General features: G+C 40.6%; 1 long non-coding RNA gene across 1 annotated transcript; it reads left to right on the top strand.

The window, feature by feature from the left end:
- Nucleotides 1-16,147: 16,147 nt before the first annotated feature.
- LOC138689141 (uncharacterized) lies at nucleotides 16,148-19,703 on the top strand. The gene is made up of 2 exons (XR_011327994.1): nucleotides 16,148-16,356; nucleotides 17,985-19,703. It is a non-coding gene; the product is annotated as an uncharacterized lncRNA (long non-coding RNA).
- The last annotated feature ends 251 nt before the right edge of the window (nucleotides 19,704-19,954 follow it).

The raw sequence follows: 19,954 nt of genomic DNA, 5'->3' as shown, positions 1-19,954 counted from the left end.
GTGGCAAGGAGCATAGTTAGGTAAAATTGTATTTACAGCAGTGTACGTATTATCTTTTTAGCAGCAGAATATCAGATTAATCTGGAACCAGATTCTTCCCCATAGGTAGATGTTAGCGCTAATCCTGCTGAATAGTAGGAAAGTCTTTGTAGCAAGTCTAAGACAATAGACTTGCCCAGTTAGCCATGCTGTAGAGAAGCAAGAAAAGGAATAGTTGGACTGTGTATGGGGGTGCTAAACAGTACAAACAGTGCTAGATTTGAGACACCCCAGCAACAAAAAAATTTCCCAGTGGTAGCTGTGTTCTAGAGCTGCAAAAGTGCACTGATACCTTCAGAAAAACAGAACACACATGACAGCAAATGTTTCTTGTTCCTAAGACAGAAGAGTGAGCCTGGTGAGTTAGAATACCAAAACAAAAGCTGTGTGGCCACTGCAGTGCCTGCCTGTGTCTTCCCTCTTGCTGACCTGTGCTGCATTTCATTAGTTCCCTTCAGGAGTGGTAGGCGAGGGCCCTCACAGGTATACAGTCAAAACCGACAGCAGTGAATCCAAACGACCTCTTTGCTAGAAGGCATTATGCATACCATATCTAGAACACCAGATTCCTCATTTGTTGCCATAGGGGTGGTGATATAAAGGGAAGCAGTAAGCGGGAAACAATCTGTAGCTGACTTCTGAAAAGGTAACGCTGAACACAGAAGGCACCTTTACCACCTGCATGCCCTGTTACAAAAACAAGGCAGCTACCACAAAAGGATTCTGGTGTTCCATGTATGTTATACATGTTATTTGCTGCAAAGGGCTAGTTTGTATACATCGCTGATGGATTTGATTGCCTGTTTGTCAACACAGCTACAAGAAGTGCTGAGGGATCAGCGGAATTTAACAGCAGAATTTTGCTTGCACTTACAAATAGACCGGGGATCCTGCCCCAGCATGCTAACTGGATCATAAGTAACAAAACAGCATACAAAAGCTGCCCAAGAGGCAGAGTATCTGCAATTGCGTTTGGTGGGGACTGGCTGCTGCAATCACTGATAGAGGCTGAATATAAGCAAACTCAGTCTCACATTGTTTAAGGGAAAGGATGTGCATTGGTGGAAGATTTTTTTGCTGTAGTCTACAGGAAGAATAAAATATGTAGTAAATGAATACAAGGAAATATGTTGTACATGAAAGTACTTTGCCTTAACCCTAAACACAATGTTTGCTGAGGGTTCCCAGATGTTGATTCAATAGAAATGACCACAGTAAACTTTTAGGTGTCTTTATAGACATGTAAGACATGTAAAATTTCCTCATCACTCCAAGAAATGTGGAAAAGCAAGCTGTCTGAGGGTGGTACTTTCTCACTATCGAATGATTATCAAATAAGTGAGTTGAATCACGAAAGAAGGGGGAGCACACTGGAGAGAGAAAGACTGATGGGAGACCATGTAACAAGGAGAGGAGGATTCTTCTGACTCTGCTTTAGATATCTACAATGCAGTCTGAGTCCTCATCTCTCCAGTGAGTGACTAATAGAAAAGCTAGATATTCCACTCCTACCGTCCATGCAACATATTTTGGCACAAGTGGACCTGAGTGTGATTTCACCACTTATCTATCCTGTTATAGGATGCTGGGTAGAGCACTGTCCTGTCTTCTTCAATCCCATGTTGTAAACCGCATCTTTAATCTGGATGATAGCTTGTCCTCTGTGTCATTGCGCATCCTGACCTTCTCACCAGTGCAGACACTCCATATTTACCCCAGCTTTTCAGTATGCCATGTAAATTTAGTCTGCTATGGTCTGTCTGCTTAATGATTTCTTCCATTTAACTACCTTGCTACGCAACAGATGCTAACAGAGTGCCCTTATCTTCTGTTTCGGGCCTTGTAGCATCAAGCTTACCCAGAAATAACCAAGTTTGATTTTTAAAAAAATCATATTTTTCTTTGTCTAGTTTTTAAACCATCAGTGATGCTCAGAGCAAGCAAATAAAAGGCTCTATAGATTGCCTGTCTGGAACACCTTATGTTCAAAGCTCTTGTAATGTTTTTCCTAGCACACAATTCAAGTACATTAAGAAAGACTGACACCTGCAGTCACACATAATTAGGTCACACAAAAACATCTATAGGATAATGAAGAATGAATTAGGAAGGTCTCTGCTTCAATCACAATGGTGGTTAAATTCACAAGGGCTATAACTGCTTCTCAGTTCCACTCTGCATTAACAGCAATCCAGATAATGTTGTCCAGGCCCTTTATCGTACTCTAAATTAAAGAGTAAGCCCCGCCGTCCCACCCCACCCCCCCCCCCCCCCCCCCCCCCCCCAAGAAAAAAGAAAAAAAGAGAAACAGAAAAAAAAAGTGCTTGTTTGTTCTTAGCAGCAACAGAAATGCTATTTTGGCAGTGCTGCCCACTGGATTGAGTGAACAAGGACCACGTTGGACTTTCAACCAGCCTTCAAATACATTTATGTTGCTCAAGTATGCTCAAGTACATTTATGACACTCAAGTATATAGCATGATGCTAAGCAAGTCACGCTGCTAAATATTCTTAAAGTTACAGAAGAGACTAATCTGTAAATTTGCTATTGCCCTCCTTTAAGATTAGGTCTGATTTAGATGTAAAGCTCTGGGTCACAACCATTTATTCCTACACAACTCCTAAAAAGGCTAGGGATTTTCTCTCTGCAGTGGGAATGCTGCCAAGGCGTAACATTTCCAACAGCCTTTCATTTCCAGACCATGACCAAGTATGTCTACATGATGTGTTGAGGGCAAATGAGTAGCTTGAGGGCAAACTGTCAAAACTGAATTTGTGAGTCATGCAGACCAGTCTGTCAGTGTGAACTCAGTGGAACATACCCTGCAGATCATTCAGAAGCCTACATTTTCTCTCATATTTGTTTGATCAGCATACATGGACAAGAGCACCAGGAAGCTATTGTGTATACGGTAAATGAATGGCAGGCAGAACATACTATGCTCACAAATGGTGTTCTTACACAGAATTATAGACAGAACTGTTGTCTTGTTTAACCACCACACAAACTCTTTGTTTGACAGTTAGCTGCCTTATAGTCCTTTCATACCTGTTCTCAAGCTCCAGAGAGTTTTCTGGTTAATGACAGGCTATGTAGAGTGAATGCTTCTTTTAATAGGTCTTACCTTTGGCAAAGATTGCACCCCTTTGGGAAGTTCCTGCTTAAAAATGTTGTCCTGACTGTCTCAGAATTTACAGTTTCTCAAGGCAAGCAATGTCACTCTGGAAATGATGGTACCTTTTCAGATTGGTAGAATTGCAAAATCTTGCAGCGCACAAAGTGTCCTGTTTATTCCTTCTCCTCACTGCTGGAACTGCTCCTGAAAATGTGGAGTAGAGTTTTGAATGGGATTTATGTCACCCCTTCCGAGAAGACCATCAGACAATAGTCAGTGGTAAACTGACGTCACTTGAAGTGGGGTTCATGTAACTGAACACACGTAGCTCTTTATCTACATCTGAGCTACTTGTTCTAGGCTTCTTTATAGTCAACAGGAGGAAAAATAGACACCCCTAGATCCCCAGACTTATTTTAGAGATTTGCATTAATACCAGCTGAATCCTAATATAATAAAGTCTGTCTCCTTTGACTTGTCAGTTGTCAGGCATGAGATCCTCCCACAGAGAGTTCTGGGAGCCAGGCCCTGAAAAAAGCCTCTCAGTGTAACAGATTTTTTATTTTTTACTTAAAATCTTAAATACATGATACAATAAGCATATAAAGAATAATGAAATACAGATAGTACATTAAGAATTCATATCTTCAATAATATGAAATGCATTAACAATAATTATGACAATAATAACTGAGGGAGAAAAACAAATGAAAAGGAGAGAATAGAAGTCTGAATTCAAAATGTACATTTTACCCAACATATCATTATTAGGTAGTTAACCTTTTGTGGATGGATCTTACCTATTTTGCCTAAGTTTAAAGATAAAAACTTTAAAGAGGGTCTTGGGAGAGTCTGCAGATGGAAACCACAGCATGAGCACTGATTCAATAGCAAAGAAGTACTGCTGCAATGCATAATTCTTCTTTTATTGTTTTAACTCTGATAAAAAACTAGCTTAATATATATATAATAAGATATCAATACTAAATTATATTAGTCTATATAAGGTAGATGAGTGAATCTACTGATAATACAAAACTGTCTCACTCTTACATGACCTAAATGTTAAAAAGCCCATTTGCGAATGAGCTGGCTTCTCTGTTTTTGCTCATAGGAAGCTCTGACACATTTCTTGAGTGTGAGTGTTCTCACTACCAATGTTTTCTGGTCATCCTGTACAAAATATTTATCCACGTATTGTTGAAGAGCTACTTATATTATTAACCCATAGTATTTAATAAACTAGAGTCTGATATATGAATTAAGATTTATTGGTGGGTCTACAGAAGCCTCCAGATGCTGCACTTCATACCTGCCATCTATTTCTGTAATGCTTCTGAATCAAACCACAGATTCAAAGCCATGAGGGCCATTGGGGGTGGTTGAATGGGGAAAGAAATCCGAAAGAACTCCATGTTCTATCAAAATTTGCAATTCAGTCTCATCTTTCATTTTAAGACCAGTTATACATATGGTCTTGAACATCATTTACTTTTCATCTCAAGTCCAAACCCCTGTGGATAATTTCAACTACCTTATTCTTGCACTCCAACACTGGTCCAAAATCCCTTGGCTTCAGCAGGAGCTTTTCAGCTGACTTTCAAATAAGCTTTGGATCAGGTCCTCAGTAAATATGGATCAAATACAGCAGAAAACAGTTTCCTAGGACATTCTCTGCCAGGATTCTCCATTTACCATTACATTTTATAATGATAGGCTCCTCAGCTTTTCTCTCAGAAATTGCTTCAGATCAGTTGAAAGACCTTTTTCTCTTGTTAATAAAAACACATTTAAAATATCTCTTGCAATCTGGCCTGCTGTTACCAGCTGCAAAATATGCTATTACATTATGCATGATTCTTGACTGTTCAGAGTATGAAAAAACCCACCCTACTATATAGTCTCTTAATTATTTTAATGTTATGCTACATGTTTGCAGTTTATTATTTCTGATAAATATGGCATTCTAGTGATATTTACACACTCATAATATGTGTTGTTAATAAGGATACCTATTTGGTATTGATAAAGTCAATTTGAAATTAATTTACTAAGCATCAGAGAGATCATTTTCTTGTGCATCTGTTTGCAAGGAGGCTTCACATTAAAGTGGAGTCGGGTAGTGGAGATTGCTTACTGCTCTGGGGTCATGTGTTACTGAGTAATTTTACATTCTCCCCCTTTCATGTTTACAGATTTTGATAGCTGTTGTGATTCACTGAATGTATAATGAATGCTTAACTGCATTCATTACCTTTATAGTTATTTGAATTTTGATTCTAAAGGCCCACAGCTGAGAACTTATATATGAACACTATCCTTTCAAAACATATTTAGTAATGAATGTCTTGTGTTCCAAACTTCTGGCATTGTTTGGGCTTAACTTTTAGAATAGTCAGCACTTTACTAGAAAATGTAAAACATAAGTATAAAGACAAGAAGATCAGTATTATATAGTATATAATTACATATAAATAAACATATAATAATAGATAAAAATTAATAAAGATCACAATGAATGCCCAGAAAATGGAAATAACTGCTTTGCAGATAGAAACAAAACACATGAGGTTAATTTACTCAGAGTGAAAGTATTGAAAAACGGAGCTACTAGTGTAACATCAACAGTATGCAAGATAAAATTATGATGGAAAGAATAATTTATGACATAAAGGTAAACTAAAATGGTATAGAATGGAATAAGTTTTGCCAAGGGAAGTTTATGCCAGAATAACTGAATTCATTTTTTGGATAACAGGTTTTATAGAGCAGAGATATATGAAAGATCTAATTTGTTTGGTAACGAATGATGGGATTCGTCTGAATAAATGCACGTGTCTGCTCTGGAGACATCTATTTCTAAACTAGTCACCCCACGCTCCCTTTTTAGCAATGCCAAAAAGTAGTTCCTTTTAGGGTATGATTCATCCTATCCTAAAGTAAATGTCTAAAATAAGTCAGATGAATCACACCTACAAGTGCTTATTTCTCTTCATTGACTGTGAAGTTAGCCAAGGGTGACTGGCTCAGCTGTTGATTACCACCCTAAAGACATCTGAAGTTAAATGGGAGTAATCCCACTGAGACAGACTAATTTATGAGTAAAGCATCTGAAATGATGCCCGTAGGAAAGTGCTCATTAATAAGACAGAGGTACAAACTTTAAGATAGTTAGGGAGCTGTTTAAAGTGAAGATGAAAATGGGCAATGTTGAAAAAAAGATGTAATGGGTTGAAGGGAACTACTGGAAGCATATTTCATGAATCAGCCTTGGAGGGGATCTTAGTATTTTCTTTAATGATTTTGACATGAGAAGTAGGATTGAACTAATGATATCTGATATGGAACTGGGTCGGACTGTTGATACAGAAGAGAACTGGAAAGTCATACAGGAAAAAATAGATAACCTTGAGAATAAAACAGTGGGAATGAGACGAAATTTAATACAACAAAGTACAGATATTGCAGTAAGGGAAAAATCTGAAAATATTGCCTAGGTGCCTAAAGTGTATTTTGCAAGAACATAGATGTCTAATTTTAATAGAAAAATTACACACAAAAAACCTGTTCAATCATCTGTGTGCCTAAAAAGCAATAGATCCTCCAGATTTCTACTGAAAAAGAATTATGTGCCTAAAGTTTTTCTATTCTGCATAGTTAAGAGTACTGCTGCTATGGCTGAACTGAACATTTGGGAACTTATTCCCTGCCTGGGCTTCTTTGGGAGTTGGCAGTCTAAGGTCCCTGAAGACTGCAGTCTTTCTAAGCATTTTCCAGTTATACCTAACAAATTAACAGTCTGTATTGCCATATTTCGAAATCATCAGATAGAAGCAGAATAGATAAGCCTATTTTACAGTCAATGACATAGTTACTTGCATGCCTGAGAGGTATGCAGCCTGAGCAATGCAGAACTTAACCATCTGGTCATGAGAAAAGCACTCTTCATTCTTCAGGGGCAGCAAAGAATTCAGGAATCGGTGAGGCCAAAAGAGTATGCTAGGAGTCTCTTGCTTGCCAGCACTGGTTTTTGCCAAGGAAACAGAGGACCTAGGCCTGGCTTTAAGTTATGTTGCTCTTTTTTAATCATGACTGCTTCACTCAGGGAAGCACTGACAGGAACACAGATGACTGTGATTCCAGTTCAGAGGTATTGCCGCTTGGTTACTCCTTGTTACTTGTTTGAAGAGTGGCCCACCTGTACTAAGAGATGAGGGGTTAAAGTTCTCTTCCGCCAATAGACAGTTACAAACCTGAACCCTGGTCGCTGAGGGAAAAATGAAACTCAAGTGTCCTATTGATTCGGTAAATGTTCTAGTAATTAATCTGTTCTTGAAGTCAGGCAAATTATTTCATGACCATCTTTTCAACCTGACAAGCCAATGGCAATGAGAATCCTCTGTTGAAACATTGCCCAGAGAGGTGGTAAATGCCACCCCACCCCGTGGGCATTTACCCCATCCCTGGAAACATTCAGGGTCAGGTTGGACAGGGCTCTGAGCAACCTGATCTAGTTGAAGATGCTCATTGCAGGGAGTTTGGACTAGATGACCTTTAAAGGTCCCTTCCAACCCAAACCATGCTATGATTCTATGAGTACAGAAGTTTATGTCTGAATAGTTTTCTAGAAACTATCTATAAGAATGCCTAGAATGTGATTTGTGGCTTGTTTCATCTTGGGATAGATACCTAAAAGTAGACAAATTAATCTTTCTGGGAGTGCTTATTTCTCTCCTTTGAGTATAAATGAAGCCTAGCTATCTCATTGAGATGTAGATTTTATAGGTAAGACGTTACAGGTCTGCATGTGTGTAACTCAGGTACTTCAATGCAAAAGGTGGTTTTCATCTCTCAATCCATTTCACATCTGATCATATGCCTGCATTCAAAACCTAAGTTCTGCAAAATTCCCCATTCCTCTCACTTGGCATTGCTCGTGGTACAGTTTAGATACTGCTCCACTCAGTGGACTGGCTGTTGCAAAGCTCATATAACCCATATACCTCATCTATAGATTGCAGGCACCTGACTCAGCATTTTGGAGCTTACTCTTATATTTTGTGGATAATTTCCAGGTGATGGAGTGTTGAATATCACATTGCTTAAGACAAGTGAGCTATCAGGGTGTCCAGCACTTTGGAAATGCAGGAATCTAGTACCCAGAAACTCGGTCCTGGTGAGAGTTCAGCCAACAGCAGACGGCGAACACTCCGTACTACTCCAACATGGCACCCTACTCCATACGTGGCATAGAGGAAAAGTGCAGACATCTGACTCACAGCTCCTTTGTAAAACTCTCATTCCCGCTTCTCAGAAGAAATGAATCCTACTTTAATTTACAAATTGTTGACATGAAGCATCAGCTTCAAATTGATGAGCTAGGGTTCTGTGCCCCAGACGTTAATTGGGAGGAAGCTAGCCTTTTCTTTTTCCACATCAGGCTCTGTTTTCTTAAGCAGAACATTTTAGTGCCCTATTCTTCGTGATAATCTTTTTAGCATCAGAACTCATTTTTCAGTCAGTCACCTGCAGGCAGTAAGGGCAACGATTTTGTTGTATGATGATTTATGAGGGTGAACAAAGAATGACTTGTTTTGTTTGGCTTGTATTTCATAAAATTCTGAAGGCTGAATGTAACCCAAGAAGTGAGCATACAGAAAATGATGGCTCTGGTGTTTAAAACAAAACAAAACAATCCTTAAAAAAATTTAAAAGCAAGTGAAACAAAACCAGCACAGGGAAGATGATAATTTATGTGCCTTTCTGACTGATGATTCACGCTCATCCCTGCTGGGTACACATTTTGAAGAAGAATTTAGGATACCTCAAGCTATTTTCCTTCTTTTGCTCATTTCTCGTCTGTATCACCAAACATCCCTCCTGTGTGTTTTGGTTCTGAGGAGGAAGGGATTCTGTAGCTCTGTGTGAACACCTTGGATGGGGGCCAGCTATCACTGCAAGAATAGGAATAGATTATATTTAATGCCATTTTCTTGTTCTTTTTAACTCCACGTCACTCCTGACATTGTTACACCAGAGTTCAAAGAAGCTAACTGCCTTTTGTGTTCTGTTACAACAGAAGTCCAGTTAAATTTCTTTTTTTTTCCCCCCTCCACTGTCGTTTGCCATTTTCTTTCCTTCTCTCAACTCAACAGTTTTTCAGCAAGGCTCAGGTAAAGATTTTAACATTGTTACTCCTGCCAGGCCTTTTGCAATTCCAGCTACTCCCATGAATTCTGAAAATTTGGACTCTCTCCAGGAGAATGGACTGAAGCATCGGAGAAGGTCAGTGAAACATCATTTTTCATTTTACACTGCTACACTGACCACAACTGCTCTGCTCTCACCTTGTGTGTGGTATTTGCTCTCCGCTGCCCTAAGCTATAGACCTCAAGCTGATAGAGGGAGCTGAACTTTCAGAAGAAGGTGAAGACACAAGCTGCCTGCTGCTAGCATCAGTTGCAGGGGAAGCTAGGTTGTTCCTGCCTGTGGGCAGCAGATGTTCATGAAGTTACTGCCAAAACAGTGTTTGGGGAAACAATACATGTGTTACTTGGCACCAGAGTATTGGGGAAGCCAATAGGTTGCCCACTTCTTCACTCAACACAGCGACGTACAATGAAGTGGAAGATGAGGCTGTGCAATCCCAAAGTCCAGCAGAGCATAAAGACCTAAGAATGATTTCCCTGACCTGTCAATTGTGCATCCTGTGCGATAACTGAATGGAAATTATTCCAAGCTAGCGCAATGCATGTATAATGCATGGGAAAAAACCCTGAAGTGTTAGTGTGTGTATAAGAATTACCAGTCATCCTCTGGTACAGAAGAGTGCCCATTTTCCCCTTCCCTAGGCTGACTATGTAACTTCTTACTCTTAAGGACACTTGACAGTCATAACCGTGTTTTATCCAGGTAGCTAGGAAATCGCTCTGGCTCTGTTCTTTTATTCACACGTGGCATGTCAGAATAGGAAGTTGTAACTTGTTTAAGATCTTCTTCTATCAAAATGCTTTTGAAGTGTACTTGGAAGTAAAAGGTTCCATTTGGCTTCACTTTTTTAACACCACTGTTAAACTTAAAACTAGAATAAAAACAAATCGGTTGGGCTGTAATATTTAAAGTGCTAATAAAAGCTGGAAAATTCAGAACTAGGATTTAATGCCTAGGGTGAGTACTGCAGAAGTTTCCAAGCAGCAGCTAACCTTAGGTAATTGCGCTGGGGATTTACCTTGTCTCCTAAAGGAAAAAAACTTTCCAATAAACGTTGAATAAATAAAATTAAATAAAATTCGACATCTCCAGCATACTTTGTTAATACTAAAGAAGGTCTTCTAGCTTCAGAGTGACGCTAAAGGAAATTCACCATCCGTGTTCTTTCTTCTGTCTCAGTACCTTAAATGACTTCATATCCCTCCTTAATAGAGCCTTGTGAGGGCATTGGACATACTTTTTCACCCAGCAGTCAGTTTGGACTTCAGTCAAAGGATTTTTCCTTGATTTTTGTAGCCTTGTCTTTTTAGCATTAGGCCAGTGGTAGTCATTATCAGGACAATGGCATCAAAATAAATGTCACCCTAGGGAAGCCCACGTGCCTGCCTGACAAACCACAGCCTTTCTGAAGCTGCCATAGGAGGTTTCTTCTAAAATACATGTCCCGTTTCTTTCAGCTGTGATTGCTTCCAACTGTATCAGTGCCCCAGCAATCTCTCAGTAGTGTAAAAAATATCTGAATGCTTTAGTAAATATTTTGTACTTCATGCATGGTGAAATGAGAAAAATATGTTAAAACCAAAGAAACATGCTTTGTTTTCATTTTGAGATGCTGCATCTAAGCGGGGAGGGAGGGGTTGTCTCCATTAATTCAGAAGAAAGGTGTAATTTATTTTGCCTGATGTAAGCTGTATAAAAATCAGTTCTTGTCTGTCAGAGTGTCTTGTGGGCCGGTGGCTCCGTGGGTGCTGAGGACTCGAAAGCTGAGGGGGGTCCCCATGGGGCATGGTGTCCCTGGTTGGGACCAGTCCCAGCACCCCAGGCAGGGAGTGGAGCAACACCAGGGGGCTGCCGGGATGAAGTCCAGGTCTGGGTCCAGGTCTGGACTGGTGGGACCTGGGGCGAGGCAGAGGCATGGCTGGGACGCAGCAGGGGCTGTAGCTCAGGCAGGGCCCAGCCTCAGCTTAAAAGTAGCTGCCAGGGGGAGGGGGGCCAGCCCTGGATGAGACCCCCCCTGCAGAGATGTCCGACAGCCTCTCCCAAATGTCGCCAGAGGGACGGGGGCAGCCTCTCGTACCAGGTGCCCGTGTGCTGAATGCAAGTGGCATGGGGAACAAACAGAAGGAATGAGAGGTCTGTGTGCAGTTGCAGGGCTATGACCTCGCTGGGATCGTGGAGATGTGGTGGGATAGCTCACACGACTGGATGCGGTGGGTGCGATGGATGGATGGAGGCTCTTTGGAAAGGAAAGTCCGGGATGGCAAGGAAGGGGAGATGCCCTTTATGTGAGAGAGCAGCAGGAGTGCGTGGAGCTCTGCCTTGGAATGGGTGGTGAGCCAGATGGGAGGTTATGGGTCGTCAGGATTAGTAGGCAGACCAACACAGCTGATGTTGTGGTGGGTGTCTGTTATAGATCAGGAAGAAGAAGTAGATGAGGCTTTCTTCAGACAACTGGAATAAGCCTCATGTTCACAAGCCTGGATTCTCACTGGGAACTTTAAACACCCTGATGTCTGCTGGGAAGGGAATGCAGCAGGGCATAAGCAATCAAGGAGGTTTCTGGAGTGCATGGATGACAACTTCCTAACACTGGTGATCATGGAGCTGACGAGAGGAGATGGTCTGCTGGATCTGATATTCACAAACAAGGAAGAATTGCTTGGAGTTGTGAATCATAGAATAGAATCATAGAATGGTTTGGGTTGGAAGGGACCTTAAAGATCATCTAGTTCCAAGCCCCCTATCATAGGCAGGGACACTTTCCACTAGACCAGGTTGCTCAAAGCCCCATCCAACCTGGCCTTGAACACTGCCAGGGGTCCTTGAACACTTCCAGAAGATTAGGGGTTGCCTTAGCTGCTGCACTTGTGGGATGGTGGAGTTCCCAAAGCTCATTCTCCGAGTTTCCTCCAGGTTCCTGAGGACTGGAAGAAAGCAAATGTCACTCCTGTCTTCAGGAAGGGCAAGAAAGAAAATATTTTTTGGGAACTGCAGGCTGGATGGCCTCACCTCAATCCCTGGGAAGGTGTTGGAGCAACTAATCCTGGATAACATTTCCTAATATATTAAGGACAAGAAGGTGATTGGGAGTAGATAGCAGGGATTTATGGAGGGGAAAACATACATTATAGACCTGATAGTCTTCTATGATGAGTTGACTGGCTCAGTGGACAAGGAGAGAGTAGTGGTTGTTGTTTATCTTGACTTTAGCGAGGCTTTCAAACCTGTCTTCTGTAACATACTCATAGATAAAATGATGAAATACAGACTAAATAAATGAACAATAGGGTGGCCTGAAACCTGGCTTAAATACCAGTCACCAAGGTTTGTGATCAGCAACACGGTGTCTGCCTCGAGGCCGGCAGTGTACCACCATCGATCCTGGGGCTAACACTGTTTAACATCTTCATTAACAGCCTGGATGGTGGGACAGAGTGCAGCCTCAGCAGATTTGCAGGTGATAAAAACCATGGAGGATTGATTAGACATGATGGTTGTGCTAGCATTCAGAGGAACCTCAGCAGAATGGACAAATGGGCAAACAGGAATCTCATGAAGTTCAACGAAAGCAAATGCAAAGTTCTTTGCAGAAAATGAGCTGGGGTTCCTGACAGACAATATGCTCTTGCAGCAAAGAAGTCCAAAAGGCCCCTGGGCTACATTAGGAAAAGCATTGCCAGCATATCAAAGGAGATAATCCTTCCCCTCTAGTCAGCATCTGGCGCACTGGGTCCAGTTCTGGGCTCCTCACTACAAGAGACATATGGACATACTGGAGTTAGTCCAGCAAAAGGCCTCAAAGATGATTATGGGGTTGGAGCATCTGACGTGAGAAGAAGCTGAGAGAACTGGGACTGTTCAGCCTGGAGAAGAGAAGGCTCAAGGGGTGATCTTATCAACATGTATAAATACTTGAAGGGAGGGTGCAAAGCAGAGGGACCCAGGCTGTTTTCTGTGGTGTCCAGTGACAAGAGAAGAGACTATGGACACAAATTGAAATAGAGCGAATTCCATTTAAATGTAAGAAAACACTAATTTCCTGTAAGTCTGGTTAAACACAGGGACAAGTTGCACACGTAAGTTGTGGGATCTCCATCCTTGCAGATGTTCAAAACCTGACAGAACCTACTGGAGGCTGTAGAGCTTCTACAAGTTGCCACGTATCATAACTTCTTATTCCACCAGTGCCATCTACTGTATACGAACGAGAAACAAACACCTCAGGAAAAATGATAATTTGCAGAAGTGCGGCTTTTTGCCTATTTACTAAATCATTGCATTCTGACTGGAGGAATTGCAAAGAACAGATGCTAACTGATACAGCAGCTCACACCCTACTGAGAGAATAATGTGGCAGTCCTTGCTCTACTTGCTAAAATATATTTAAATTTAAAATGGCCTTACATTGTTTCATTTCTCTGTGTTATAATGAACATTCATTTCACTGAATGATCCAATAGAAAAATTGGCTCTAGTTTTTACCCAAATTTCCTGAGGGCTTCAGAACAATAAACACTTTGGCTACACCTATTGGCTTTTACTGCACAACAGGGATATGTTCCTCCCATTCTGCTACATTGAGGAGGAAGGATATTATCACCTACATATCTCATTGTTACTTCCATTACAATTGCTCTCTTGTGATGCAATTCAGAAATGAGGCATTTTTCATTAATATAGTTTACCATGGAAACTCACACGAGGTAATCTACTTCTGCTGCGTCTTTTGGTAGTAGAGAGAACTTTATTCTCAGATATCCCTGTTTCCTGGCACTGTATTCTTCTGTCATGCTCTTGGCTGCAAGTAAGGCTAAAGCAATAGCACTCATATACGTGCAAGTATGTGGGTATGTGTATATGATATATATGTGTGGGTGTATCTGCAAGCATGCAAGTGCTCATGCACACCAACACGCATGTGAATGTAGCAGTATGTGGTCAGGGGCAGGTTATGCTAGCTTGATCCTCCAGCACAGGCCTGGTTTAGAACTAAATCGCTTCACTGTCCCCTCTTCATGGTGGGAGGAACTCATAGGGACCCTGAGGTCACCCGCTACCCGGTGGAAGGCTCAGCAGAGCTCCCTCTCTCCTGCCTGCCATAAGAGTGCTGAAGAGTGCAGGTAGGTGGCATTCCTTGGGTGAACAGTACTTTTGCAGGAAAACGGCAGTTTTGGTTTGAGTGAAAGTGTTTGTGAAATGGAGATTCTTTCTGAAAAATGAAAAAGCTTTGTTCTGGTGTTTTCAAAGTGTTGTTTCAATTACATATTCCAAAACCATGTTTCACTACTGCATTTAACAAAATTTATTTTGACTAATAGTTGTAATAACCTTACAAATATGCTAAAGAATAAAGGGAGAGAAAAAACATTGTTCAGGTTCGATGAAAATTTTTTTGTTACCTTAGGTGCTTTTTTCACTTCTTCTGACTCCAGTGAGGGAAATGAAAAAATAATGCTTGGAACTTACTCAAGATGCTTTTCTTTTCTTTTTCAAGAAGAAGTAACACTGATTTGCCAAGCATTATTCTTGGGCTTTTAAATTACCTGCATAAGGCTTAATTTTGATTGAGTTTGATGTGGATCAGGCTTGACTAATATGGGCCTAACGTAATGTAACTCAACCTTAACTATGCTGTGGTTTGCACTCAGGGTAAGTTAGATGATTTAATCCTATTTGGATCTCATCAATCATATTGCATTTTAGGCAAGACCTTATGCTAACAGATTTTTCTCCATCTACACTGGGGAAAAGGTGAAATTTAAACCAATTCCTACCTAGTGAAGCTTGGGCTACCTGCTCACAAGGTACAGAAAATCAGTGGTGCAGCTGAGAACTTAAACATGGAGTTAGTCTAGTTCTTCAATGGCAAATCCATCCTTCCTATGTAACAATTGATATCAGAGGATAGCTCAATTTAAAGTAAAATAGATATAAGAGAGCACCAGTGTTATATTTCACCAGCTAGTGGATAGCAGACAACCTCTGAGTGAACTTGTAAATCTGTCTTTGCTGGTTACAGATAAAAAGTTGTCCAATGAGTAGTTGGACAACTGAAAAATGAAGTAATTGGTACAGATTTGCAACCTTCATCCCTTCCCCAGGAAGCATACCCATCTCTGCAAGTTCCTGTGCCCACCCCTGTAGGGTCTGTCCCATCTCCTTTCCATTTCCCCCATTCACAGTACTGTAAATTTCCTTGACATCTCCTTTTATGTTCCCTACAGTACTTTACTATCACTAAGAAAAAAAGTATTTATGAGAATTATGACAAAGTGTCAATTTATCATGATAAAGAAGGTCTTAAAAATATGAGCCACCTGTAATCTGATGCAGGAAAGGGTTGGAAATGGTAGCTCAGAAAGGTGAATGCTGCTTGTATCTCAGTGGCTGGCTGACGAAACCTGAAAGTGACAACTTCTAATGTAAATCTACTTAAATATTTAATTTCTGACTTTTTACATTATATTAATCAGGAAACATGCTGCTTCTGTAACTTCTAAAATAAAGATCTTAAGGACAACTGAATATAACATTATTTATTTCAATGATTTATTCAATCAAAATGCAATTTACAGGCCTTAGAACATTCTCTCTCTCCACTTTCCACACAGAAATCATGATGCTGTGGATCAGAGGTTCAGGCTTCCTCACGATACAGACGCCTTGCCAATATGAGCTTGCTCAACTGGTTTGAAATATATTTGTTTACTTATCTCTCCACTTCTTGATTTTGAAGAAGGGGGGGTTGTATTTAGTTTTAGTTGGTGGAATGGTCCCTCACAAAGAAAGACAGAGTGTTTTTTCTTATTTCTTGGATTCTTCTTTCCTTAAGGAACCTGTAACTTGCTGTGCTTTAATTTTGGTTTATTTTAGGTTTTCTGTGCCCTCACAATGGCCCCTGTGGTGCTTATTCACAAATCCTGTGGGTGAGAATTCTTACTGTATGACCTGGAATACAGGAGTATTTTTCTGCCCTCTCCCTTTCATTCCGGTAAGAGTCAGCCCCTGGGCAATTTATTAGAGGCACTTATATTCTCTATTCTAATCTATCCCATCTCTGGCTGGCAACGAATGCCCACATCGAATATAGTTATTAATCAAAAAGATTGTAAACAAGTCTAAACAATGAGTTTATTAATGTGTCTTGTCAGAATGGAAATACATTTGACCAAGTAGGTGGTGGTGAAGAGCCTCATGTCTGTGTGGCCTCTCTTCTACATAGACGCCCTGACAGAGGTTTATGGGTTAAAACTAAGGCTGTAACATGGATCTAGCTGTTGTGGTTTTGACATGATAGGCAGGGTCTTTGTTAATCCATACATTTTTCTTGTATAGAAAGGCTGTAATTATTCCAGGCAGCAAAGGGTGAGAGGTATGTAGAGGGCAGCAGGGCAACCCGCTGCCTCTTTTCCAGACCAGGAGACAAGTCGAAACACAGACATTATGCAAACCAAATTTTTTCAGGAAGCCAATAAACATAACATGTTAAAGTATCATTCCACCCCCTTAACAGATAAGGATCACAAGAGATAGGTAAATGAAAGATCAAACAGGTCATTTTGGCTCTCTACCAAACCCAAAACCTTCCTTTCAGTGTCCATGTCCTGCTTTGGGCCAACCATTACTCAAGTTTTTGCTTAGACCCTGGTTCCTTTTAAACCTCAGTCGCCTTTCCAATAGCCTATATCAAGGGTACTTTTAATTATAAAAAACATAAGCATATATAAACTGGTTGATGAAAATTAGTGGTAGGATTTCCCAAGTTTTCTGTATGTAAATTTTCATTATAGATATGCCATTAAGGAGGTAAAAAAAGCAAAGAAGCAACTGACACTGGCCGCTCGTCTCTTACTTGTCAGACTTTGCAGGCGCACATGAGCTGGAGTCTGTTTTTAATTTTCATGCCTTGCATACATTTTCTGTAACTCCATTGGCCTTTTGGCAAGAAACAGCAGAAAGCTGGAAGCTACCGAGGAAATTTACTGTTTTCAAAGTCACAACCCCCAGGTGAGAGCAGGGGTAGCTCTGATCAGGTGCAGGAATGCACCCATAGGTCCTAACTGCCCTGAGCAGTAGGACTAATCCTCTCATCCTTATTTATGGCATAGTGTGTGGGCACTTCGTCCAGGTCCGTTTTCCATCAGTGATGCTGCCTGTAGGAACAAAGACTATTATCTCAGTGCGCACTCCCGGGAAGACAGCGTACTGCCAGTCGATATCTAACAGCTTGTGAATATATTCAGAGAATTATGAGCAACCAAGTGAGGTGCTTGCCATGCATTTCCTAAATACGTGGTGTTTTTTATTGATCGGTGTACGTTTGTGCCTGGGTCATAGTTGAACAGGCAATGTCTAGACTGGTTACAGAGATTTCTTCAAATCAGCACCTTGATTTTCACAGGGATATATTCTCATCTGTCTAGAGAAAGGGGCTCACAATCTTCTCCATTTCAAGTCAGGCTGTCGGGGTGTTTCTGTGAAGGTGACTGTTACTAGCTCCGTGCCAGTATTTCTTCGGTGTAACTGAAGCCTAACATGAATGAGTTTTCTAGACTGAGCTGATTTCTTAGGAACTGTTTTTACTAAGCATCACCTTTATTGTGTAACTTTCGTCAAAAGGATCAAACAGGAGACGAGCAGCTCAGAGATTAATCGCTCTTTGTGAACTTGGCTAAAACCGGCTCAGCTCTCACCGAACCCAGGGGTTCTCTACAAAAGAGCACAGCAGAACTCGTGGGTGGAACAACGGTCCAGACCTTGGAGGGTCAGCAGGACAGCAGCAGAGGAAGCAATGAATGTAATTCTCCAAGGGTCATTTCCCTGACTGAAAACACTCTTTTATTTGCACTACCAAATTTCATTTTATGTAGCTTTGTATGTATGGGAGGCATTACCTTCCAAACAAATAGTATTTTGTAGGTTATTATCACTTCAACCCCCTGAAGAGGTAGGCTGATTTTAAGAAAACAGCAGCTGCCTATAAAGTTTTACTTTCTTCTCTTGGATTTTCAATATTTTTTGGTTTAATCACTTGTAGTGCAAGAAAGTGTCTTTTTTTTTCATTTTAACCAGTTTAAGTTTTTTTTGTGATAAGTATACCAAGACAGTATAAAATGTAAGAATGATAGCATCATGTAGCCAATATGCATGCCTCTTAAGTTCCCGAGTTATAAAATCAGAGTAGCTTATTTCAAAGAAGGGAAGGAAGGAGGGATGGAGAGAGGGAAGGAGAAGGTTGTGATGTGTCCTCATCTCCCTGCTACCTGGTGTTCCCATCTCCCATGTACGTAGTCTGAACGCAGGGATGTGACATTGGGGCACTTGTAGGAAGAGTGCCGGCTATCTTGTCTGTCTAATATGATCAAGTAATGTTTTTACAAGGGGAGGTGGGGTGGGTGGAGGTTAGCATTAGGTAAATATGGATGGACTGAATTTGTCCCCAAGGTCACACCCTGCGTGGCAGTGTGGAGACAGGATTTGGTTTTTTCTGTTGTAGCAGCTCCAGTTTATAAAATGCACTCAGACCTGAATTCAAGCCCTTGCTCCAATTTATATTTAGAGTATTGCTGAGGATGCTTAGGTTCATTATCATCTTCAGCACCTCTTGTAACTAATTTGGCTTGCCACGTCTAATCCTGTTTGTTTCTTGGTTTTAGGCAGCTTGCTCTTCTATTGGAGCTCCTCTGAAAAGCGCCTGGGCATAGGCAGACTACCTCAAGACTGTCATGGGCTTGTGAAATGTGGGTGTTACAGCATTTAATATTTCAGTGTTCCAGTCCCTCTGTAGATTTATTTTCTAAGTCTACAGTCCTTAGTGTATAAGTTTTTAATATAATAGGTGCTGCTTTATGACAAACCTGGATAATGACATATCTTGGAAAAATGCGTATTACCTGTAATGAATCTTCTCATCTTTCATGATCATTAATTACTTGCTAAATTCTCAAGGGTCTAACTAAGAAAATACTTAACTGACTGGTAATGCAGTGACTAGCATAAAATTCATTACTGCTTAAGCATAACACATTGATCTCCAGGGTATTCCGTGAATAGCATGTGCCTTCAACATGTATTTCGAAGAGGTTACACAATGGCTTGGTGGGGCAATTAATGTACCATTTATGTTGCATTCCAGAACAGAATATTGTGATATCATATTTTTGTAATTCGGAGTGAATAGTTTAATCTTGGATCTATTGTTAGAATTTAATGGTCAAAACAAAACAAAAGCTCTACAGCCCCAGACACCTGTCTGTTTCTTTTAATGTTTTATATGTCTTAACGTCAATGCATCAATATATATTATGAATAGATGAATGAATAAATTAAGAAAACATACTGTCTGTTCTTCTGTAGCTCATATTTATTGCAATGATTTATCTGATCTCCATAAAGTGCTAGTTACTGCTGAAGATATTAATTCTTCACAAAATGAAGCATTCAGCTGCTATCAGAGCTCCAGGCAGCTTTTTCACATCTGAATGCTAGAAAGAAGCACACTATTTATTTTCTGTATGGGAACACATACTAGAGTCCAGTTTTAAGAATGCTCCTTACACCATGTTATTTTAGCATACATTATATGGCAT

The sequence above is a fragment of the Haliaeetus albicilla genome, chromosome 15 (genome assembly GCF_947461875.1).
Source record: "Haliaeetus albicilla chromosome 15, bHalAlb1.1, whole genome shotgun sequence".
NCBI classification, from domain to species: Eukaryota; Metazoa; Chordata; class Aves; order Accipitriformes; family Accipitridae; genus Haliaeetus; species Haliaeetus albicilla.
Note: the sequence above shows the minus strand (reverse complement) of the source record. Positions and strands in the feature narration are given on the sequence as shown.